This window comes from Heptranchias perlo, chromosome 4 (assembly GCF_035084215.1).
Source record: "Heptranchias perlo isolate sHepPer1 chromosome 4, sHepPer1.hap1, whole genome shotgun sequence".
Lineage (NCBI taxonomy): Eukaryota > Metazoa > Chordata > Chondrichthyes > Hexanchiformes > Hexanchidae > Heptranchias > Heptranchias perlo.
In genome coordinates, this window is record NC_090328.1 from 133,440,134 (window position 1) to 133,465,417 (window position 25,284).

Here is a 25,284-nt window from a genome sequence, read left to right on the forward strand (position 1 = left end):
GGGCAGTTGCAGGGGCAGTCTGTAAACACCATGTATTATTGTTCAATATGTATAAATGCGTAGGCTTCAAGGAGATCTTGAAACATTTGCCTGAGGAAGGAGAAAATCTCCGAAAGCTTGTGAATTTAAAATAAAATTGCTGGACTATAACTTGGTGTTGTAAAATTGTTTACAGATTATAGCAACCACAGACCAAGAGAGAAAGTAGTTAAATATAAAAACCATTTTTGTTTCAGTGAATATTTATTTGTGCTTTGGTTTCCAAATCTACGCTCTTTTTTTAAGGTAGACAGTTATGTTACATGAATGTTAGACTTTGAACTGGTTTCCTCTGGCAGACATGGTACAGTGTATGTGCAGAATAGGGCAGGAGAAGCTATCACAAGCAGTTCAACGTGCATTTGCTGTGTCGCAGATCGGCAATCATGAGATTATGAAAACATTGACCACAGGTGTTCTCTCCGTGGAATTCTGCATTTCCGGCCCTGAGAGAAGCACATAAGCATTAATCAATTAATAGTACACACTCAGCCTTGTGCCCCACATTAGTATTCAATGTCTCCTCAGGAAATTCTACTACGTACTCGTGATGAGAAAATAATGAGGTCCTCTTCATTAATGAGATAATTACAGTATTTCACAGTTTCTCACTATGCGTCCTATATATCAAGTTTTTCAGTTTTGCCTTCTACCCCAGACATGCTGAGATAAAGGGGTACTGACCAATGTGTGTAAAACAGGGTTGGGCAAATGGGGAGACATAAATTGCCTCCATCTCTTCAGTTTCTGAAATGTAGCTGTTTGTACCTTCCATCTGATTGGCTGTATAGCGACTCATTCTCTTCTCTTTTCTAATTGACTGCTATGAGGCTCCATAGTAGTGCAGTAGTGCTAATGACTTGTACTCCAGAACTAGCCACGCCTCTAGCCAAACTGTTCCAGTACAGCTACAACACTGGCATCTACCTGACAAAGTGGAAAATTGCCCAGGTATGTCCTATCCGCAAAAAGCAGGGCAAATCCAATCCAGCCAATTACCGTCCCATCAGTCTACTCTCAATCATCAGCAAAGTGACGGAAGGTGTCGTTGACAGTGCTATCAAGCGGCACTTACTCGCTGATGCTCAGTTTGGGTTCCACCAGGACCACTCGGCTCCAGACCTCATTACAGCTTTGGTCCAAACATAGACAAAAGAGCTGAATTGCAGAGGTGAGGTGAGAGTGACTGCCCTTGACATCGAGGCAGGATTTGACCGAGTGTACACCAAGGAGCCCTTCAGCTGCTTCATCAATGACCCTCCCTCCATCATAAGGTCAGAAATGGGGATGTTCGCTGATGATTCCACAGTGTTCGTTCCATTTGTAACCCTTCAAATAACGAAGCAGTCCGTGCCCGCATGCAGCAAGGCCTGGACACCATCCAGGCTTGGGCTGATAATTGGCAAGGAACATTCGCGCCAGACAAGTGCTAGGCAATGACCATCTCCAACAAGAGAGAGTCCAACCACTTCCCCTTGACATTCAACGGCATTACCATTGCTGAATACCCCACCAACATCCTGGGGGTCACCATTGACCAGAAACTTAACTGGACCAGCCACATAAATAACAAGAGCAGGTCAGAGGCTGGGCATTCTGTGACGAGTGACTCACCTCCTGACTCCCCAAAGTCTTTCCACCATCTACAAGGCACAAGTCAGGAGTGTGATGGAATACTCTCCACTTGCCTGGATGAGTGCAGCTCCAACAACACTCAAGAAGCTCGACACCATCCAGGACAAAGCAGCCCACTTGATTGGCACCCCATCCACCACCCTAAACATTCACTCCCTTCACCACCGGCGCACCGTGGCTGCAGTGTGTACCATCCACAGGATGAACTGCAGCAACTCTCCAAGGCTTCTTCGACAGCACCTCCCAAACCCGCGACCTCTACCACCTAGAAGGACAAGAGCAGCAGATACATGGGAACAACACCACCTGCACGTTCCCCTCCATGTCACACACCATCCCGACTTGGAAATATATCGCCGTTCCTTCATTGTCACTGGGCCAAAATCCTGGAACTCCCGACCTAACAGCACTGTGGGAGAACCTTCACCACACGGACTGCAGCGGTTCAAGAAGGCGGCTCACCACCACCTTCTCAAGGGCAATTAGGGATGGGCAATAAATGCCGGCCTCGCCAGTGACGCCCACATCCCATGAACGAATAAAAATAAATCTTTTATTCCCTTCATTATTGGCTGAGCCACTCTTAGCATGACTTGCTGATGTTGTTGTTAATCGGGTAGCTACAGCCGTCGCCCAGACTTAAGAATGATGGTGGGGTCGATTGAAATGTGGGAAGTGTCATTTTGTGATCACAGTCAAATGGAAAGCAGCAACAGGACAGGAAAGTAGTCAACTGGGGAGCATGATTGAGTGGGATGCAGTGTCCAGAGAAGAGTTATGTCAAATGGGGCCCATTGCCAACTCTGATCCTTGTCAAGAGGGAAGTAAGGTCCAGTGGGGAGTGCGATCAATTGAAGAGTGCAATCAAGAGAGGAGCTCGAGAAACTGGGCGCAGGCCGACACAGGCATGATAGGCTGAATGACCTCCTTCTGTGCTGTATGATTCTAAATGATAAGAAAGTGGAAGTCATGATGGTATTGCATGTATTATTAAAATGTTTTTATAAACAAACACTAATTGGTTTAATTTCCGCTGTACTTTTTTTAGTGTACAAGTTAACACACTTTTTTAGGAAAAGACCATTGGACCCATGAATCCTGCCTGACTTCTCATTGCATATCTCAATCAATCTCTCTCCAAAAACATAATTACCACTTGAACTCACAGAAGAACCCATGATTTTTTTTTGTTGTTCCATACTTTATGTTTTTATATATATTATAAAAGATTGAAGTATAGTTTATGCAAAAATTTCATCAGAACCTCTTAAACAGCAGTTGCTTCACACTAAGATGACTATTTGTTTGATGATGCATCAAACATGAGAATAATTCTGTGTAGTATCACAATAACATACATACATAGTGACAGAAAATTGCAGAGGACCAGAAAAAAACCATGGCAGTCCATCTGTTCCAAATGGAATTGGATATTTACTTGAAAAGGAGAAATTTGCAGGGATATGGGCAAAGAGCAGGGGAGTGGCACTAATTGGCTAGCCCTTTCAAAGAGCTGGCACAGACACGATGGGCCGTGTGGCCTCCTTTTGTGCAGTATGATTCTCTGGGCAGGATTTTAATATGCCGGTGGGATGTCAGCGGGAGGGACAAACGGCTTGCTGGAAACCCGAAAAAAATCCTTCCCTTTCCCCACGTGATTGCGACTTAATTGACGGCCCTCAACGTGGCTTCCGGGTTTGCCGTCTGAAAGCTGCGCAGCGGGCGGACTGCGCACCCGCATGACCTGCTGTCCGCTGGAGTGTTTGTATTTAGAGGGCCGTTGATGCAATGGCTTTTGCTGGAGAAACAAGGAACCGGGCAGAATGGAGCAGGAGAGGGGCAAGCCAGCTCCAAGGTTCAGTGACGCCTCACTTGAGGTGCTGCAGGCCGGGGTGAGGAGGAGGAGGGAAATATTGTACCCGGAGGACAGGAGGAAGCGCCCTGCCTCTGCCACCATGAAAGCCTGGCTCGAGGTGACTGAGGAGGTCACCAGCAGGAGCAACATCTCCCGCACGTGTGTGCAGCATAGGAAGCGTTTCAGTGACCTAACTAGGTCAGTAAAAGTGAGTACACTTACTGATTCTCCTGCATTCCGTGATGCACATCACCCCTCGCCCCCCCCTCACATTCTGCACTGCCAAGACTACTCCATCACATCACTCCTCACACCCACTTAAGGCTCATCCGCAACTTGCCTTCATTTCCTGAGCACTTCCTCATCTCCCCAATCCTGATCCAATATGATGTCTCTGTCTGATAGTCACCCTCTGACGCATCTCTTCTATGGTTAGCCTTACCCAAAGCAATGCATTCATTGGCTGACCACTCCACCCTCACTCACTCACATGTCTGTACTTTCTCCCCTTCTAGGAGAAGAGAGTTCAGAATGCACGCGAGAGGGCGAGGACTGGAGAGGGGCCACAACAAATAGTGGTCCTCACAGAGTTGGAAGAGGAGGCCCTGGAGATCAGCCGCACCTTCGAGTGCCTGTCCTTCGGAGATGCCAAGACTGGCACTCCATAAACATCTGGTGACAGAACTTTAACCTTCATCACACACAGTGTGAATTGATGTTATTAATGATTGGCATGTTGAACACCTCAGTATGCTCATCACAACATTACATCTGTGATGATTCTTAATATTGCCTTCTGTTCTCTTCCAGACCCTTCAACGACCAAAGTTACGGGAGAGGGCGATTCCTCAGAGGAGCTCCCAGCCTCTGAGGGCGCACCGTCACATCTTAGTGAGACATGCACCAGCGCAGATACTCACACCTCGGTGGGTCCTAGTAGTCAGTCAGTTTGGTTACCTGGTGAGTAACCACACACAAGTGAGCACGAGCAGACACTGGTGGCAGGGGCAGCTGTGGAGAGTCCGCGTCGGGGGGTGCACCCCTCTCCAGGCTCTGCTCAGCTGGACGCAGATGCTGAACCCCGGGGGCCATCCTTTAAAAGGAGAATTATCGAGGGACAGCAGCACATTTGCGAGATACTGGAAGACGTGCCATGCACACTCTCCACAATAGCAGCGAGGATAGAGGAGTCCACCTCCAGTATTAGTAGACTGGTGGCGCAGGTAAGTGCAGGAATGTCTGTGATGGAGAGAATGGCAGCTTCCAATGAGCTTCAAGCACGGCTCACAAATGAGTCCATTCAGGCCCTGACAATGGCCGGGCAGACTCAGGGCATAATACATTCTGCTGCCTTAAATTGGCAGACAGGTACATTGGAAGTGGCTTTACAAGGCATCACACATGTCCTCCAAGCTGTTGTCCAGCAGAGTGGTAGGAGTGATGTGCCACTAGCCCAGGAGAGGCATGAGACGAAAGGGAACGTAGAAGAAGTAACTCCACTCAAAACGCTCCCACGTCTCACCCGTTGCCCCCCTCTCGACCAGTACCCGCAATGCTGCCTCCTCTCCAGGTGGCCGAGTCTGCCCCTGCACAGGTGCAGGCGGAGCAGTCTTTGGAGGGGCCCTCACGGGCTCCAAAACCCAGAGGGCGTAGGCCTAGAGCATCTCAGCGGTCAGGGCATGAACATGAGCAACCTGTCACTACCTCTGCTATAGCCACAGGGGATGCACCACGTAGAAGTAGTAGGAAGCGAAAGGCTAAGGTTTTGTGATCACAAAAGGTACGCACGAGGATGTTTGACAGAGTGCCGTGTTTTTCATTAATATTTGTTTTTTGTTCCATGCACATTAAATCTTATAATTGCCTCCATCACCACCATGGTCTTGTCCATTCTTGAGTCCCTTTTGTGAAAGTGCCCTTTCCTGTGTTTCATGATGAATGGCGAGCCCTGATGCCACCCAGTGGGTGCATGTGTGGTTGTGGAAATGTTTTGTGTGGAGGGCAGGGGGAGCGTTGTTGGTGTTGGTGGTGCTCACTCCAGGTGGTCTGAGAACTTAACTATCCTCACTTTCCAAATCTCTTTCTGAGCATTTATCACATAAGAGTGACTCCCTGGCATCGCGAGCAGCCAGGTGAGCCGTTGGGGTCAGGGTTGGAGTCATGCCCTCCCTCCTCCTCCTCCTCAATGTTGATGGCAGATGTGAGTGCTGCATGAGACCTCATCCACTGGTAACCCTCTCTGTTGCACGATGTTGTGCATGATGCAACAGACGACTATGATTCTACCCACTCTCGCTGGTGCATACTGAAGGGCTCCCCCAGATCCATCCAGGCACCGAAATCGCATTTTGAGCAGTCCTATCGCATGTCCAATGACAGACCTGGTGGTGTCATGATGGTAATTGTACTGACGACGTGCCTCGCTGATGGGGTCTCTCCCAGGTGTCATGAGCCACGTCTGCAGGGGGTAGCCCTGGACTCCGAGGAGCCAGCCCTTAAGCCTGTTTGGTGAGTGGAAGAGGGCCAGGATGTTGGATTCCTGCAGAATGAAGGAAACATGGCAGCTGCCAGGGAATCACATGAAGAAATCTTTTCCAGTGGTCGCAAACGAGCTGAGCGTTGATGGAGTGATAGCCCTTTCTGTTGATGAACAGTTCTGGCTTGTGTGGAGGTGCTCGAATTGCTACATGTGTGAAATCAATTGCATCCTCCGCCCGTGGGAAGCCAGCCGGAGAGTGGAAACCCACTGCCCTCTCAGTCTGGCTGACGTCGTCCATGAGGAAGGTGACGTAGTGGGATGCCCTGCAAAACAAACCATCCGTGACCCGTCGTATGCACTTGTGGGCAGGCGACTGAGAAACCCCAGCGATGTCACCGATGGCACCCTGGAAGGACCCAGAGGCGAAGAAATTGAGGGCAGTGGTCACTTTAACTGCCACAAGCAATGCGATGCCACCAGGTCCAGCCGAGAGCAGCTCTGCATGAAGGAGACTGCAGCTGTCTGCGACCACCTGGCGACTCACTTTGAGCCGTCGTAGGCACTGCTTCTCAGAGAGGTCCAGGAAGATCAGCCTTTGCCTGCAGACCCTTTCACGAGGGTAGTGCCTTCTGCAACATTGGTCCCTCTGTAGTTGCCCTCTCTGCTCTTCTGCAGGTCCCTGTGGCACACATCTGTCTTGTGGAGCTGCAAGTGGGGAACTGCACGCCGTGCCTACCACAGATAGTGATCTGCCTCCTCCACGGATGTACTGGTGAATGCAGCCATTGCGTCCCCCCCCATCCTGATGGTGTCAGTTTGAGGGGGTCCAAAAGGTAGGTAAATATGTGTAAACAGAACAATTCTGAGTGTGAACCAAGAATTCTCAGTCTAAACACAAAAAACTCCCAGCCAAAAGTTTGTCTGAGAGAACTGAGTGCCCTGCGGCAATAACTCACCTTTTATCCCCATCTGTCAAACAGGGATTTAAACCCACCTTGGTTTCCATGGCGTGTTTCACACAGCACGGGAAACACGTTGAGGCAGCGTTGAAATCGTTTCCCTGCATCAATAAAAATAAAAATCACCATTCCAACGAATTTAACTACCTTAATTCCTGCTTTAAATATCGGCCCGCCGGCTTTAATTGCTGGCGGGACTTACTGCTTCCTGAAGTGTGCCCCCCGATAAGTCTAGGTCGTGCACGTTTTTCGGCTGGTTGGAGTCGGGATGCCTTCCCGTTCTGGAAATCCGTGATTTTGTTTGCCTCCCAACCCCCCTCCCCCACCAGCACACCCGGACTTCGGGGATAAAATCGTGCCCAATGATTCTATCTGGCTGGTCCAGGTGCATCGCAATGTACATTGGTTTACTGGGTCTTGAACGCTGCACTAAATTATTGTCCAATCCTTTGTGGTTCACAGAAAAAAAAGATTTGCTACAATGAATGCTGAGATAGAAATGTTATATTTAGCCCATGGACAATAAAGTGATACTACAAAAAGGACTTTTGTCCAAGGTAATTTCACGAGTGATCGGGTGATACTGACTGTACCATCCTTGTAAACAAACTCTGATCAAAGTTTAAGCAACATGTACTTTTCTCCCCCTCTATTTTCCAACTTGGTTCTAAAAGGCTTCCCTATTAAAATAAAAGAATGTTTGGCAAAATCAATGACTGGAGAACAAATTTACTGATTCAGGCTTTTGGTTTTGTGTACACAGCACTTAAAATCCTGTTAGAAAAAAATCAATTCCTATTTCTAACTTTAACTGCTGCACACACAGAACTAAAAGGCTGAATCAGAAAAATAACAGCTGGGTAAGTAACAAGGAAGGCTGCAAAGTTTTTATCCCCCCATCACTGATTTTCCCAAATCGCAGCAACACCTTTTGAAAATTGATCAGAAAATGGGCGTAGGTTGATCATATGTTGACAATCTGTTATATCACGTAAAGCCAACAATTCTTTTATTTCTGTGTTCTATGTTATGTTATTAGCAAGTTATTCAACTCCCTCCTTCATACCTCACTGTTTACACATCAAAGTGAGAATCGCTCTTCAGCAATATAAACACTAAGGCTTATTGTTGGATTTGGGTGGATAAATCAAAGTACCATTGCCATTAAAAGAGCCAGTGCAACTTCAATAGCACGTGTAGCACAAGTTCCTGCTCCAGTGTCGGCCACAAGTTATGGGGGTGTGGCTTTGCATCCATGGTTTGCCACACAGTGAGTCCCAATTGCACCTGGGCCATTGCATGGAATTGCGCTCCTGAGTTCCACCCCACACAAACTACAACTCATCTGGAACTGTGCCAACTGCATCAGGTCCCACACTAAGCCTCACTCAGCCATCACCCTCGTCATTCCTGAATTCCCATCCCCAAAGGCATTCAACCTTCCCTAAGATTTTTTTTTGCAATTCCTCCTTGTGAAGTGCCTCAGGTTATTTTGCTATTTTAACGGTACTTTGTACTGCTTTCACTGTCCTTGCTCCAGTAATATGTCTTCTGTTTCCTAAAAGAGCTAACTAGCTGAGAAAAGATAAAAACAGAAAATACTGGAAATACTCAGCAGGTCAGGCAGCATCTGTGGAGAAAGAAACAGACTTAACGTTTCAGGTCGATGACCCTTCAAAGTTTCCATTACCAGCACTTGCTGTCTGAAAAAATGGGAGCAGTGGTTATGATTTGAATTTATTGAAATCACTGGCGAGTCGAGAAGGTTGTAAAGTGCCTAATCGAGAGATGAGGTGCTGTTCCTCGAGCTTCCGTTGAGCTTCATTGGAACAGTGTAAGAGGCCGAGGACAGAGAGGTCAGAGTGGGAGAGAGACGCAGAATTAAAATAGCAAGTGACCGGAAGGTTAGGGTCACGCTTGCGGACTGAGCGGAGGTGTTCAGCAGCGATTACCCAATCTGCTTTTGGTCTCTCCAATGTAGAGGAGACCGCATTGTGAGCAGTGAATACAATATACTAAATTGAAAGAAGTACAAGTAAATCGCTGTTTCACCTGGAAGGAGTGTTTGGGGCCCTGGACAGTGGGAAGGGAGGAGGTGAAGGGGCAGGTGTTGTATCTCCTGCGCTCGCACGGGAAGGTTCCATGAGGAGGAGAGCAGGTGTTGGGGGTGATGGAAGAGTGGACTAGAGTGTCGCGGAGGTTAGCAGTCCCTTTGGAATGCTGAAAAGGGAGGGGAGGGGAAGATGTGTTTGGTGGTGGCATCGTGCTGGAGGTGGCGAAAATGGGCACATTGAATGTGGAGGCTGGTGGGGTGGAAGGTGAGGACCCTATCGTGGTTCTGAAAGGGTGGGGGAGGGAAGGTGTGAGGGCAGAAGTGCGGGAAATGGGACTGACGCGTTCGAGGGCCCTGTCAACTACAATGGAGGGGACTCCTCAGTTGAGGAGAAAGGAAGACATATCGGAAGCACTGGTGTGGAAGGTGTTTTCGTCAGAACAGATGCGACGGAGATGGAGAAACTGGGAGAAGGGAATAGAGTCCTTACAGGAAGTGGAGTGGGAGGAAATGCATTCAAAGTAAGCTGTGGGAGTCAGTGGGCTTATAATAGATATTGGTTGACAGCCTATCCCCAGAAATGGAGATAGAGAAGTTGAGGAAGGGTAGGGAACAGTCGGAGATGGACCATGTGAAGGCGAGAGAAGAGTGGAAATTGGGTGGAAACTATGATATAGTCATACATGTACCGGAAAAAGAGGTGCGGGAGAAGACCTGAGGAGGACAGGAACAAGGAATGTTCCACGTATCCCACAGAAAGGCAGTCATAGCTAGGACCCTTACGGGTTCCTATAGCGACACCTTTTATTTGGAGAAGTGATCGGAGTCAAAGGAGAAGTTGTTCAACGTAAGAACGAGTTCAGCCAGGCGTAGGAGGGTGGTGGTGGATGGGGACTGGTTGGGCCTCCGCTCAAGGAAGAAGCGGAGGGCCCGCAGCCCGTCCTGGAGGGGGATGGAGGTGTAGAGGGACTGGACGTCCATGGTGAAAAGGAGACAGTTAGGGCCGGGGAATTGGAAACTGTTAAAGTGGCGGAGGGCGTCGGAAGAGACTGGACAAGGGGAGAAAAAAGCAACATCGCTAGCTAGGTGTGGTGTTGCTCCTGGGAAACAATGTAACTCCTATATACGATTAAATCAAATACAGATTAATAGTACGTGGGTTGTGTATAGTTAGCTAGCACGAGAAGTAAACAGGTTTGAGGTGACTTCTTGCTATTGCACTAAGGGCTGCCAATACTCAGTTTTTTGATGTTCACAATTAATGTGCGGTGAAGCGATTTTTAAGACTCCTTGTTCTGAAGATGAAGAAAAATGAGCCTCAGACTCCCTTGGATATGTAATAGTAATGTGTTGACACTCTGGCTTGGATGCCACATCAGAACTCCCTTGCAAGTATTAGCATTGCTGGGGTAGGCAAACATACAGGAGCCTGGGACTGGATTTAATGATCATTCAGTGTGGATGACAGAGAGACATTTTGGAGTTTGTGGTACTGTTTGGACAGGTACAAGGGGGCGGGTGTTTCTCTGTCATTCTTGATCTTTCTGGGACAGAGCATGATGAGGTAGAAGAATTGAGTAAATTGAACTTGCCGGAAGGGGGCCCCCATACATTAAAAGAAAGAACCTGCATTTTTATAGCACCTTTCGTGACCTTAGGATGTCCCAAATGGCCTTACAACCAATGAAGTACTTTTAAAGTGGAGACACTGTTGTAATGTAGGAAACATGGCAACCGATTTGTACACAGCAAAGTCCCACAAATGAAATAAATGACCTGACCATCTGTCATTAGGTGTTGGCTGAGGAGTAAATGTTGGCCAGGACACTGGGAGAACTTCCCTGCTCTTCTTTGAATAGTGCTGTGGGATCTTTTACATCCACCTGAAAGGGAAGTGGGGCCTTTATTTAATATCTCATCCAAACGACGGCACCTTTGATAGCCCCCTACTCCCTCAGTACTGCACTGGAGTGTCAGCCTAGATAATGTGTTCAAGTATCTGAAATGGGACTTGAACTCACGGCCTACTGACTCAGAAACGAGAGTGCTACCACTGAGGCAAGACTTGCACTTTATTTTCTAGCTTCAGGCACAACCTGTGAATTACTCATTCAAACTTGCGTGTGTTCCTCTGGTGTTTTATCTTTAAATCTGCAGTAGGAAGGGTCAGGGTGCATCATATTAAGGTCTACCTGTGAACAGTGAGAACACCATACTCTGTGTGATTCCTAAGCACTGGGACAATAGAATAAAAATCTGGGTCAGGCCAGTCATGGCTCCCACTTATTAAGGAAGACCAACATACCAAAACTAGGGCCCATAAATATAAGATACTCACCAATAAATCCAATAGGGAATTCAGGAGAACCTCTTTACCTAAAGAGTGGTAAGAATGTGGAACGCGCTACAACAGGAGTAGTTGAGGCAAAAAGCATGTGAGGGGAAGCTAGATTAGCACATGAGAGAGAAAGGAATAGAAAGATATGCTGATTAGATGATGAAGGGTGGGAGGAGGCTCGTGTGGAGCATAAACACTGGCATAGACCAGTTGGGCCAAATGGCCTGTTTCTGTGATGTAAATTCTATGTATAATAATTCCTTGATTCGGGTGGGGTGGTGACTAGGGTTTAGAGCTGAGTTGTTCAGTGAGATACTGGTCTTTCTCATCTGGGACATCGGAACATAGGAATATAGGAACAGGAGTAGGCCATTCAGCCCCTCGTGCCTGCTCCGTCATTTGATAAGATCATGGCTGATCTGTGATCTAACTCCATATACCTGCCTTTGGCCCATATCCCTTAATACCTTTGGTTGGCAAAAAGCTATCTATCTCACATTTAAATTTAGCAATTGAGCTAGCATCAATTGCCGTTTGTGGAAGAGAGTTCCAAACTTCTACCACCCTTTGTGTGTAGAAATGTTTTCTAATCTCACTCCTGAAAGGTCTGGCTCTAATTTTTAGACTGTGCCCCCTACTCCTAAAATCCCCAACCAACGGAAATAGTTTCTCTCTATCCACCCTATCTGTTCCCCTTAATTTCTTATAAACTTCGATCAGATCACCCCTTAACCTTCTAAACTCTAGAGAATACAACCCCAATTTGTGTAATCTCTCCTTGTAATTTAACCCTTGAAGTCCGGGTATCATTCTAGTAAACCTACGCTGCACGCCCTCCAAGGCCAATATGTCCTTCCGAAGGTGCGGTGCCCAGAACTGCTCACAGTACTCCAGGTGCGGTCTAACCAGGGTTTGATAACATGAAAGTCTGCAGGTTAGCTTTGATTCTTCTGCATGAAGAGTAAATATTTTCTTGGCTATGAAGCACTTTGGAACATCCTGAGTTTGTGAAAGGCACAATATAAATGCAATTTCTTTCTTTTTATCCATCTTGAATTGTCAAGGAATGTTATATGAAAGACATTTTGTGAAGAAACATTAAACCTATATTTGGAAACTAGAAAAAAAATTATAATTGAACAAAGCTTTGTTCACTTTCTCTGATTCTAATGAATAGTTTTCCTTCCCTGCAAAAGGAAATTGGAAAAAAAAGTTACTTTATATTTCTGACCAAACTGCATGGCAGAGAAATTATTTTATCTTTTAAACCCAATTCAAACATAAAACAAGGAATGCTTCCAAAACAATTCTTAAGTAAATACTTAGGCTACTTTGAAGCTTTACAACTGTTCAGTTTTTTAACATTAATGAAGATCACTTGCATTTAATTCAGCAATTTGCCCTTTCTTAACAATTAAAACATGAATTATCAGCCAGGTTCACTAGGTAAGTGCACTATGAAATGTGGCACCTGTGCTGTACAATGCAGTAAGATGCCAGGTATGAACCTCTGCCCACTGACAGCTCACACTATTGAAAGCAGGATTCAATGTACAGGTAGTTATAGGGAAGATAAAAATGTTTATTTTTCTCTCCTCCTCCCCTCTACTGTTACAGCAATCTTTAAAATTAGGAGTAGATTATCTGTGATTGATAAGATGGGAGTCAAGAGGCCACGTGAGATGGCAATGATATAGTCATCTGGATTACAGAAACATTTTTCTCTTGCTGAGGATTATGGGTTATGGGTAATCAAGGACTCTCAGTTCTGGAATCACACCCGCTTCCTGTGATATTAAGCTGTGGCGTTTCAGATTCATCTTTTAAACAAGCACATCTTGATGAATAATTGCAACTTAGCCAGAAATTAAAAAGGGAAGAAGAGACCTCAAGTGTTGTCTCAGACCTGTGTAAAAATGACTCATTACAGTCTTTTAACTTTCTGGTGTTCACTCTCCGTAGCCTGAACACTTGGAAAAAAAAAACAAACGACATTTTTCAAATTGGCGATTCATGGCTTTTTGCAACTTGTCAAACCTGTTCCAACTTCCCCCGTGGCTGTGTGAATGATGATCTCTTCCAGCACTCACACTGTTCGGCTTACATCAGCAGTGATCAATTCCCTGGGGATGTGGATGCCACAGAAGCTGTGCAACAATACTGAAAATAGAAAATGCTGGAAGAGCCAGCAAATTTTCCACAGTGCAAGAAAAACTTAAAGTTAAGAAGGGAGTTTTTGAGATGGGTGAGGGCGGTATCAGTCACCCTCTGGAGTTGCAGTGATATGACCAGATAACTAAGGGATAAATTCAGCGATCCCTCACATCCAGCAGGGAATGTCACTTGAAGGGAGGTGCAGGTCAGAAATAGGGCTCCAACCTTTAGATTGCAGCTCCCTACTGGGAGTTTGGGATTATTCAATTTACACTTTGATTCATGTGTGAAGAAATGTTGAGCACAGTTTCCCCTTCCTGTTGTTACTCTTTAACAGCCACCCTCACAAAACTCCACAAAGGACAATGATCCAAACTTACAAGTTCACTACTTCACTAAAGCAAGGTTCTAAATATCTGACCCAGAACTCCTGCGTCTCCCAAATCTACATTCAGGTAAGTAATTTTTTTTTTAAACAGTTACTTTTTAGGTGGTGACCTCCAGCAGTTCTTAAAGGGACCGCATGTAGACTTGGTTATCCTGAATGCAAGCACGCCCATCGCTGGCTACATTCAGGGCAACCCAATTTCGGGAAGGGGACTTGACATGGGCATTAGGCCCCCTATTTGCATAGATAAAGGTTTAACGCTTGTTTCAGGCGCAGGCCGTGGATGGCTATACTTCACCATTAACCAATTTCGGTGGGCACTTTCAGTGCGGAATGTGTGCGCAGTTGCCACCAGCGATATTCAACCCTTGGCTCCATATCCCTTCGTACCCTTGGCTGGCAAAAATATATCGATCTTAGATTTAAATTTATTGATTGAGCTAGTATCTACTGCTTTTTGTGTGAGAGAGTTCCACACTTCTACCACCCTTTGTGTGAAGAAGTGTTTCCTAATCTCTCTCCTGACTGGCCTGGCTCTGACTTTAAGGTTATGTCACCCTCATCCCCACCAGCAGAAAAATGTTTCTCTCTTGTCTACCCTATCAATTCCTTTGAAAATCCTAAAAACCTCAATCAAATCACTCCTTAACTTTCTTAACCTTCCATATTCCAAGGAATTCAAACCTAGTTCATGTAATCTCTCCTCATAATCTAACCCTTGGTGCCCTGGTAACATTCTGGTGAACCTGCGCTGCCCTCCTTCCAAGGCCAATATATCCTTTCTAACATGCGGTGCCCAGAACTGTACACAGTACTCCAGATGTGATCCAACCAGGGCTTGTTTTGCTGCAGCAAAACTTCTTCCCCTTTATATTCTAGATCTTTAGTTATAAAGGCTAACATTCCATTAGCCTTGTTGATTATTTTTGACTACTACATTTTAGTGATCTGTGTACATGAACCCTTAAATCTCTTTGGACCTCCACTGTTCCTGGCTTTTCACCATTTAAAAAATACTTGGATCTATTCTTTCTTGGTCCAAAATGGATGACCTCACACCTACCTGCGTTGAAAGCTCACTGACTTAATCTATCAATGTCTCTTTGTAATATTATGCTCCCATATACTTATCAATCTTTGTGTCATTGGCAAACTTGGATATATGGCTCTCTATTGTATTATCTAAGTCATTAATAAATAGAGTGAATAGTTGAGGCCCCATCACAGATCCTTATGGGTCACCACTAGTCACTTCCTTCCAATTCAAGTACATATCCATTATCCATACTCTCTGTCTTCTACAGCCTAACCAATCCCCTAACCAGGTCAATAGTTCCAATAATTTAATTAGTTGGACATGACCTACCCTTTACAAATCCATTAAGGGTCTCTCTAATCAGCTAAAATTTCTCTAAGTGCTCAGTTACGCTGTCCTTAATTATAGGGCATGATTTTAAAAGTGAATAACGAGTAGATTGTGGGTGGGGGGGGGCATTTAAAAATGCAACTGTTTCAGGCCCACCCTCAACCCGCCTCCAACCAGCCCATTTCCGGTTTTCACCGGGGCGGGCGACCAACCCGCTCTCCCAGGGGGCAGGCTCAGGCCTTAAAACCTGTCAAGAAAGCTTCAGGTCTCCAGTTTCCCACAGTTTCCGATTTCAGCCCCCGGGGGGGCCAGGATACCCGGGCCTTTTCTTTCACGCCTCGCGAAAAGAGGCGAGAAGGCCCGAGACTAGCAGGTACGTGCCTTTCTGGCACAGCTTGTGGGCCCGGGGGAGTGGGAGTGCTTCCCCAAGGCCCAAAAAGTCTAACTGCAGTGACACCCCCAACGATCGCGGACCCCCGAACCCGATCCCTCCCCCAACGATCGCAGACCCCCGACCCCGATCCCCCCCACAACGATCGCAGACTCCAACCCCGATCACGGATCCCTGACCCCGATCACCCCCCAACGATCGTGGACCCCCAACCCTGACCCCCCCAAACGATCGTGGACCCCTAAACCCAATCCCCCCCAACGATCGCAGACCCCTGACCCCGATCTCCCTCCCCCAACGATCGTGGATCCCCAACCCTGATTTCCGCCCCCCCACGATCGCGGATCCCCAATGACCCCCGATCCCAACGACCCCCCCATGACTGACCCCCGATCTCTCCCCCCATGACTGACTCCCCTGTGACCCCCGTGCTAACCCATGACTTCCGTGCTCCCCACACACCACCAGCATCCCCCATCCATACAAACAAAGACTTACCTAAAGACTTACCTGAACACGTCCTCTCCCTGGCTGCTCTCCCGTCCGGCTGAGGCCAGCCTGTCAATCAGGCCAGTCAGTCAGATGGGGAAACCGACAAAAAAAAGATGTCCTTACGTCAAAATCGTAAGGACGTCCGGGAAACCCGTACTTCCGGGTTTCCCGTCCGCAATCTGACCCCCCCCACCCCCGCCCCGGCCCTTCACGGCTCGGGGTCAAAATCATGCCCATAGATTCCAACAACTTCCCCACAACAGATGTTAGACTAACAGGTCTATAATTTCCTGGTTTCTCTCTCACCTTTCTTAAATAACGGAGTTACAGTTGCAATTTTCCAGCGGAGAGGGATAATCTCATAAGACCTAATACAAATCAAGTGTCAGGGCCATGGAAGAGGTATGAAGTAATGGCCTTTATCAGAGAGCACATTTGCGAATGATTGTCATAGGAGATAGGTGGAGATCAAGGGTTGGCTATCCAGCAGCTTGAACTCAGCAACTGTAACGCGGGGTCATCCGCAGACATGGCATCACTGTGTGCGTTGTCTGAGAGTATAATTTTCCTATAATAACATTTGCAAGTGAATACTTTACATCTAGAATCCTCATTCCCTGGCAGAGAGGCAACACCTTCAAGTCTGCCTCCAGAGTACACTCTCCAACATCTGATATCTACTGATGCTCTTACGCGTGTCATCTGGTCAAAAAGAGTTTCAGGGATCTCTCTGTTGGCTTCAGTGTTAAGGAACATTGGAACCGTTGCAGAACCCTGAGTGGGAGCGGGGTCGGGAATGTACTGGGGAAGGTTATGTGAACCCAAAAGATCCTGACATCTTCTCCTTGGCTAAATAAGTTCATATGGAACAATGCTTAGCCAGTGCGAGCTATGATTCTAAATCATACTCTTTTTTTTCTGTCCTGGAATTGCAGTCGTGCTTCTTGAAAGCAGTGGGTGAATTGGAACTCATGGTCTCTACATTTGGGAGGAATAAAACCAAGCTCGGACACAATTATCAATGGATCACATTCCAGCAAACAAAACAGGGACATACACTCTGAAGGACATGTTGAAAAAGATCAATGACATTCAGCGTAAATCTTGAAATCAGGAACATGCATCAATTTAAGCTGGCTAGAAACAATCTGTTCAAAAATTCTTTGATTAGCTGAAAATGAGACATGAAAAATACCAAAGCATGAAACAGGATGGTATTAGTGATTTACCAAAATGAAATATAAAAACATTAAAATTAGGATTGAATTTTTAATCCAATGTTACAAGACTACTAAAAGAACTGTACACAACAATACAGCCTGGAAAAATCACTAAATACATTGAACTTCTTGCTCTATGTATAGATGCTAGTTCAAACTGCTTCCAACAATGAGAGAAAAAGAACTAAGGATGTGGCCCAGGACAAAGCTTTGTTATGTGGAGTCTGGTGGTTCACCTGACCTAAGTGGCTGTGCAAGGTTACACATTTCTCGAAGAGGTATCCCTATAAAATTGCATCCTTTAAAGGGTGGTTGCAAAACCCAGTTATATGTCGACATGTACTATCATTTAATTTTGTTTCTAAAATGTGCTCTAACCTTGTCAACCCTTTTCTCACTTGTTTCATTCGATATTCATATTATCAAATTTTTCTTATGTGAAGATTTTTGAACGTCTTAAAAACAACGATTGGCTGACATCAGAAATAATTAAATAAAATAGATGCTTTTGAATATCCATTGGTTTAAAAATGGTGTATTATACCATAATGTTCACAATCAAAAGTACTATTGATAACCGAGGACAAAAAGACAGATGTTCGATGAGTACTGCAGCTAATTAAATACAGTTCATCCACATTAGAATGCTCTTCCACCTAATTTTTTCTCAGTCATCCTGCTGCTCATTGTTGGATACCAATTTGGGTCCATCAACAGTAATATGTCAGAGATAATTCTGCAAATAAATTCACTGAACTCAACCAGTGATAGAGTACAGTGTTTAACAAAGCAATATTCCTTAATTTCTTTTAACTATCTAATAATGGTTGACAGGAAGGAAATAAAGGAGTTGGGCAGGCAATATTGATCAAAGAAATTATTATAGCATTGGAAAGGGATGATGTAGTTGAGGGGTCAAAGACAGAATCTATTTGGTTAGAATTGAGGAACAATAGAGGAGCTATTACACTACTGGGTGTATACAATAGACCACCAAATAGTGGGAAGGAGATAGAGGAGAACATTTGCAGGCAAATTACAGAAAGATGCAAGAACTATAGAGTAGTGATAATGGGGGATTTAAATTAACCCAATAAAGACTGGGGACAGTAACAGTGTAAAGGGCAAAGAGGGGGAGGAATTCCTGAAGTGTGTTCAAGAGAACTTTCTGGAACAGTTTGTTTCCAGCCCAACCAGGAAGGAAACAGTGCTGGATCTAGTTCTGGGGAATGAAGTGGGGAAGATGGAGCATGTTTCAGTGGGAGAGCATTTGGGGAACATTGATCATAATATCATTAGGTTTAGAATATGGAAAAGGACAAGGAACAACCAAATATGAAAATGCTTAACTGGAAGAGGGCTAACTTCAGTGAGTTAAAATGGGATCTTGCCCAGAAGGATTGGAATCAAAAATTGATAGCAATTGATTGCAAAATGATTGAACAATGGTAGTCCTTCAAGGAGGAGTTGGTTCAGGTACAGAGTAGACACATTCCTATGAGGGGGGAAAGGAAAAGCATCCAAAGCTAGAGCTCCCTAAATGACAAAAGATCTAGAGATTAAAGTGAAACAGGAAAAAGGAGGCTTATGACAAATGCAAGATTAAAAATAAAGTACAAAACCAGGCTGAATACAGAAAGGACAGAGGAGATCTAAAAAAGGGAATAAAAGGAGTGAAGAGAGAGTATGAGAATAGATTAGCAGCTAACAGAAAAGGGAACCCAAAAGTCATTTATAAACATATAAATAGTAAAATGGTAGTTCACAGGAAGGGTGGGACCGATTAGGGACAAAACAGGAGATCTTCTTGTGAAGGCAAAGGGCATGGCTGAGATACTACATTAATACTTGATATCTGTCTTCACTAGAGAAGAGGATGCTGCCATTGTAGCAGTAAAGGAGGAGGTAGTAGTGATATTGGATAGAACAAAAATATATAATGAGGAGGTAATTAAAAGATTGGCAGTACTCAAAGTAGAGAAGTCACCCAAACCAGATGGGATGCATCCTAGGTTACTGAAGAAAGTAAGGGTGGAAATTGCGGATGCTCTGGCCACAATCTTCCAATCCTCCCCAGATATGGGGATGGTGCTGGAGGACTGGAGGATTGAAAATGTTACACCCCTGTTTGAAAAAGGGAAGAGGGATAAACCCGACATTTACAGACCAGTCAGCCTAACGTCGATGGTGGAGAAACTTTTAGAGACAATAATCTGGGACAAAATTAATTGGCACTTGGAAAAGTGTGGGCTAATAAATGAAAGTCAGCATGGATTTGTTAAAGGAAAATCATGTTTGAGAAACTTGATTGAGTTCTTTGATGAAGTAATGGAGAGGGTTGATGAGGGAAGTGCAGTTGATGTTGTTTATTTGGACTTTCAAAAGGCATTTGATAAAGTACCACATAATAGAATTGTTAGCAAAATTAAAGCCCATGGGATTAAAGGGACAGTGGCAGCATGGATATAAAATTGGCTAGGGGACAGAAAGCAGGGAGTAGTGGTGAACGGTTGTTTTTCAGACTGGAGGGAAGTATACAGTGGTGTTCCCCAGGGGTCGGTATTAGGACCACTGCTCTTTTTGATATATATTAATGACCTGGACTTGGGTATAGATGGTACAATTTCAAAGTTTGCAAATGACATGAAACGCGGAAATGTAGTAAACAATGTGGAGGATAGTAACAGACTTCAGGAGGACATAGGCAGACTGGTGAAATGGGCAGACACATAGCAGAGATGTGTGATGTGATACATTTTGGTGGGACGAATGAGGAGAGGCAATATAAACTAAATGGTTGAGAAGGCTGTTAAAAAAGCGTATGGGATCCTGGGCTTTATTAATAGAGGCATAGAGTACAAAAGCAAGGAAGTTATGCTAAATCTTTATGAAACATTGGTTAGGCCTCAGCTGGAATATTGTGTTCAATTCTGGGCACCACACTTTAGGAAGGATGTCAAGGCCTTAGAGAGGGTGCAGAAGAGATTTATTAGAATGGTATCATAGGTGAAAGACTTTAGTTATGTGGAGAGACTGGAGAAGCTGGGGTTGTTCTCCTTAGAACAGAGAAGGTTAAGGGGAGATTTAACAGAGGTGTTCAAAATCATGAATGGTTTTGACAGAGTAAATAAAGAGAAACTGTTTCCAGTAGCAGAAGGGTCGGTAACCAGAGGACACAGATTTAAAGCAATCGGCAAAAGAGCCAGAGACGACACGAGGAAACATTTTTTTACGCAGCGAGTTGTAATGATCTGGAATGCACTGCCTGAAAGGGCGGTGGAAGCAGATTCAATAGTAACTTTCAAAAGAGAATTGGATAAATACATGATGGCAAAAAAATTACAGGGCTATGGGGAAAGAGCAGGGGAACGGGATTAATTGGATAGCTCTGTCAAAGAGTTGGCACAGGGTCAATTGCCTCCTCCTGTGCTGTATCTACTCTGATACAATGATAGATGAGAAAGCAATTCCTGTCCTGATAGTTATGATGTTTTATTTAAAATGAATGACGACACAAGCTACCATAAGCTTAGAAATTCTGGAAAGTTGAAACAAGAGGTGGTTCGAAATATTCAATCAAATCCAGAAGGCAATAGAACCGGGAGCAGGAGAATGGGATGACAAGCCTCTCAGTTTTCGAAGGAATATGTCACCCTCACCTCCAACTCAGAACATGGTTAATATTGAAGCAATCACAGTTATGAAGCCATATCCTATGATTTCATGGTACAGGGGGTTGAAGCACTAATGTGCTGTACTGCCAAACTGCTCAAAAAGAATATTGTTCTTTCCCCCACCTTTATACAACCATTGTAATTGTACCATTCATCCTGAACGATTAGTTTTTAAAACATTTTATTTTTAACATGACTTCTGAATTTCCTACTGGGCCACTGGCCTGTCTCAGGTCTTTTTTTAAAAAGAAAATTTTAAATAATCGAACTTTGGTTTTCCAATGTGTTGTGTCATGGAGTGGTCATCTCTGGGTTTACACCTATAATTCCCGACATGCTGCAACAACAATTTCCGGTGAGCTGCTGGGGGAAGTGCTGAGCAGAGTACAGGCAGTGGAGGGAGGGAAAATAATCTCAGAAATTACAGTTAGCAATATTAGCAGACGGACGCTTAACATATTTATATCACATTCCTCTATCTGCTGTTTTAATGGCAGTGTTAACCAATAGATGTCGAAGCTGCCATATGAGCGTATTAAAAAGGCTTCCACTTTTGCATTGCCAGCAAGGAGCCTTGCCCACCAGTGTACTGGAAAATTAGGTGTGTATACACAATTTTCCAATCCATAATTTAAATGGTCGGAATATCATGCAGCACTCAAATCTCAAGTTCCTATGAGAACACCCTGCAGGCGAAGTTCTCCACCAAGAGCACATAGTCATAAAAAATCTGTAGTCCCAAAACACCCGTTAAGTTTTTGTCCACTAATAGTGCCAGTGATCATTTCGAGGCTATAAGGAAGTGAGTCACCTTGAGTCACTTTTCTGCACCAGCAACTTTAAGATAATATTAGTGAATGCCCAGCAGCCCGTCACCTTAAGTTGCAAGCATAAATACATGTGAAGAAAAAGGGAGAAAATAAAACAAACTTTAAAAGGATCATGGCTTTTTTTAAAGCAATTTAAATATATTATCCACGTCAGCATGTACATGAGTCCATAATTTGCTGACTGGAACTTCTTGCAACAGTTAAAAATGAAGTGAATGCACTGGTCTTGCAGCATTTGCAAAATATCCACAGATTAACGTTATTCATGCTGTAGGCATGAGGATGTCAAATGGACTATTTTTTAAAAAATGCCACATATTTACCCATTGCACAAGAGTGAACAATGCCAAAATTGCACATCGGCTAACTTTCAAAAGCTACATTCTTTAGTGCTTTGCCTTCAATGCTGTGAGAATTTGTGGGTCCAAACACAAAATCACTGCATCTGAGGTAAATGAGGCTTCTTTGGTCCTAGAGATCAAAGTGGAAAGAAGACTCTAGCAAAGTTTTGTAACAAGTTGATGTCAAAGATTTACTATCTATTTCGGGATGGGGAAAAAGTTTAGAAGAAATTTTAGAAGATATTTAGAAGATAGAGAGAGAGAGAGAGACAGAGAGAGAGAGAGAGAGAGTAGTCTTTTAATGGCACAGCATCTAGTAAGTGTCACAATTATTTCCTGTAACATTTCATCTGTCATATTATTTTTGTTGTGCTTCCGTCTTCCTATTTATTAGACTGAGCCGTTGTTCAGTTGTGAGTCTCCAAATTACGTGGCCTTGTGGGGCTATATGATTGATTACACTTAGCCCTTACGAGCTGGCTTGATCATGTGATAAACTCCAGCTCTGATCCTTGCAGTGTGGACTCCCATACTCATTTTTCTTTCACTGTGAACCAGCCTTAGCTCTGCTGAAGTTGAAAGATTGCCAGGTATATTGTTTAAAGAAGCTTATTTTAAAAAGTATCTGGCACCGCCTACTGTGTCATACATTCTTACAGCCAGCTCGCAGTGAGTGTGCTATTCCAATGTCAGCTAATTCTAAAGCTGAAACTTTGCAACACAGCCATTTTTCAAGTTGTGGCCAAAAAATCACAGCTCTAAAGTAGGTGGGGGTACAGTTCAGTGACAAAAAGTGATTTGAGGGGTGAGGACACATTGTTTGTTCTTCCTCCCCATCAGTAATATCAGACTCTTACCTGCCTCAGTATTTGCAGCCCTCTTCAAAATGGTCAATCCCTAACCCTCTGAAATTGGAAGACATCTTGCGTCAGCTTTTCCTCTCAAACGCTGGAGCCATGCTTCGAAAACCAACTAGACCTCTTGCAGTGAGCTGCACTCCCCAATGGTCCAAGACCCCAGCACCACCCTTGGTACTTTGAGGTCCTATTATCCTTGCCTCCCAGGTTTCCCACACTGACTGATCTCTTTTCCCAATATTTCGAGATGGTGACATCAGTCTTAATGTTCTCAACTCCCAGAAGTCCACATGCAGCCCTCGGGACTACCCCTCCAGTAGTGCCATGCCCCAGAATGTCTCTTGCACTGAGGTCAGGCCCCCAAGACACCAGTTGCATTCCCACAACATATGATTCAATCCCAATACTTTCGTATCTCATGCCACCCCCAAATAATGCCTTGAGCCAAGGAAGCACACTCCCAAATGTTCAGGCACCATGCATCCAAACATCCAGCTTGTGGTCCTCAGCGTTTTTATTAAAAATGTTTATATCTAGATACACACAGATGATGAATCTAATTTAACACTTTTTGATCAGTATAACTCAGCTGCATATTGACTAGTGCCTTTTACACTCTTCTATTAAAAGGATAATATATCAGATGTTTAAAGTATAACCATTCTTTTCCACGGAGGGGTGAATCAGTGTGCACGAGGCTGATGTCCAAGATGATAGGGTCATCTGTTTCTGCAACTTGCCCGGTGAAGGGAGGTTGTCAATTTACTTTGTGTGCTGACTGCAGATTTACAGTACAACTTTTGCTCTGGTGTTAAATTGCAGTGATTTAATTATGAAATAGCATAAATATATCCTAACTTTGAAATTATATTTTGTCTTTATTATTGCAGTAATTGTAGCTGATGTTTTTTTTAAATATTTGACTGTTTTCCATTCATTGCTGGTTGTCTATTTCTTATTTTTTTATGCTTCATTAGTGTGATGCATGAGCTTCATTATCATTCTGATTTTGCACATATTATTAAATAGGAGTATTTCAATGCTTATCCTTACAAAATAATTAGAAGAACTGATTTTTACTGATTGAAAAATAAGCAATTCCCTTTTCATTATCTGAGCTTCTGCATTTTTTTAACAGGTGCGTTGGAGTCAAATTGTGGGGTTTCTGTTAACATCTATTTGTAAATTGGTTCAGAAAAGCTGAAGAAGTGAAATTCCTCTTTTATTTAAGTTTGAGCAAATTTAGTGCTACTTTAGGGATTGTCCATTTGCCTGAAAATTATATATCAATGTCATTGAATATATTGATTTTTCTGTACGTGTTATTGCAGTTGAAAATTTAAATGTGAAGAACTTAGGGGTCGATCCCACTTAAAGCAATTAATTTGATCGTTCAGGTCATTTGCAGACCTGATTGGGAGGATATTTCAGGAGGGGTGGGATTTTCATCTCAACTGAGACTATTTCCCGTACTGGGGGAAACACTCCCAGTTGAAATGGACGTGTTGCAGCCATCAGCCTGTGGCAGCTGCAAAGGTCCATTTGACAGGTGGTGGGGGGGGGGAGACCCTCACTCATTGCAGGAGGCCACTCTGTCACTTGGGACAAAGTTTGGCCTCCACCACCCTCCTCCTAACAACAAAATTCACCAACTTGCACACTTACCCCGGGGTCCAGAGACATGTACCTACCTTGCGGACCCCCTCAGATGTACATCTTCCGGATGGGGGCCGCCGTAGCTGCAGTCATGACCTCCTCGGAGGGCAAACAGCATCACCAGCCTCGCCGGCCACACCGTCCACCTCTGACACGTGGAGCTCCACAACACAGTGCTGTGACACATCCACCTGTACAGCAGGAGGGAGGGCAACCTCAGAGAGAGATGTGTCCCAGAGGGCACTACCCTCGCCACAGGGTCCACAGACCGAGGCTCAGCTTCCTGGACCTCTCTGAGCAGCAGTGCACATGGAGGCTCAGAGTCACTCGATATTTAGTCGTGGACATCTGCAGTCTCCTTGATTCCAGCTGGTCCGAGCACTATCTTCTTACCTGTCGCTGTCAAAGTCACCACTGCCCTCCAGGGTGCCACTGGGGACATCGCCGGCGTCTCTCAGTCATCTGCACAAAAGAGCCCTGCAAATACACCTACACCCACTCTGCAGTGACACAATGGGTGGCATCAGGTGTGGATCTTCATGGTGATCCTCAGGAAA

At 44.7% G+C, this 25,284-nt stretch overlaps 1 long non-coding RNA gene across 1 annotated transcript in view; it reads right to left on the bottom strand.

Annotated features, from left to right (window-relative positions):
* Positions 1 to 224: 224 nt before the first annotated feature.
* The window catches only part of LOC137320617 (uncharacterized), a 594,307-nt gene continuing 569,247 nt past the window's right edge, over positions 225 to 25,284 (bottom strand). Inside the window, exon 4 of the long non-coding RNA XR_010962609.1 lies at positions 225 to 485. This is a non-coding gene — a long non-coding RNA (uncharacterized lncRNA). The remainder of the gene's footprint in view (positions 486 to 25,284) is intronic.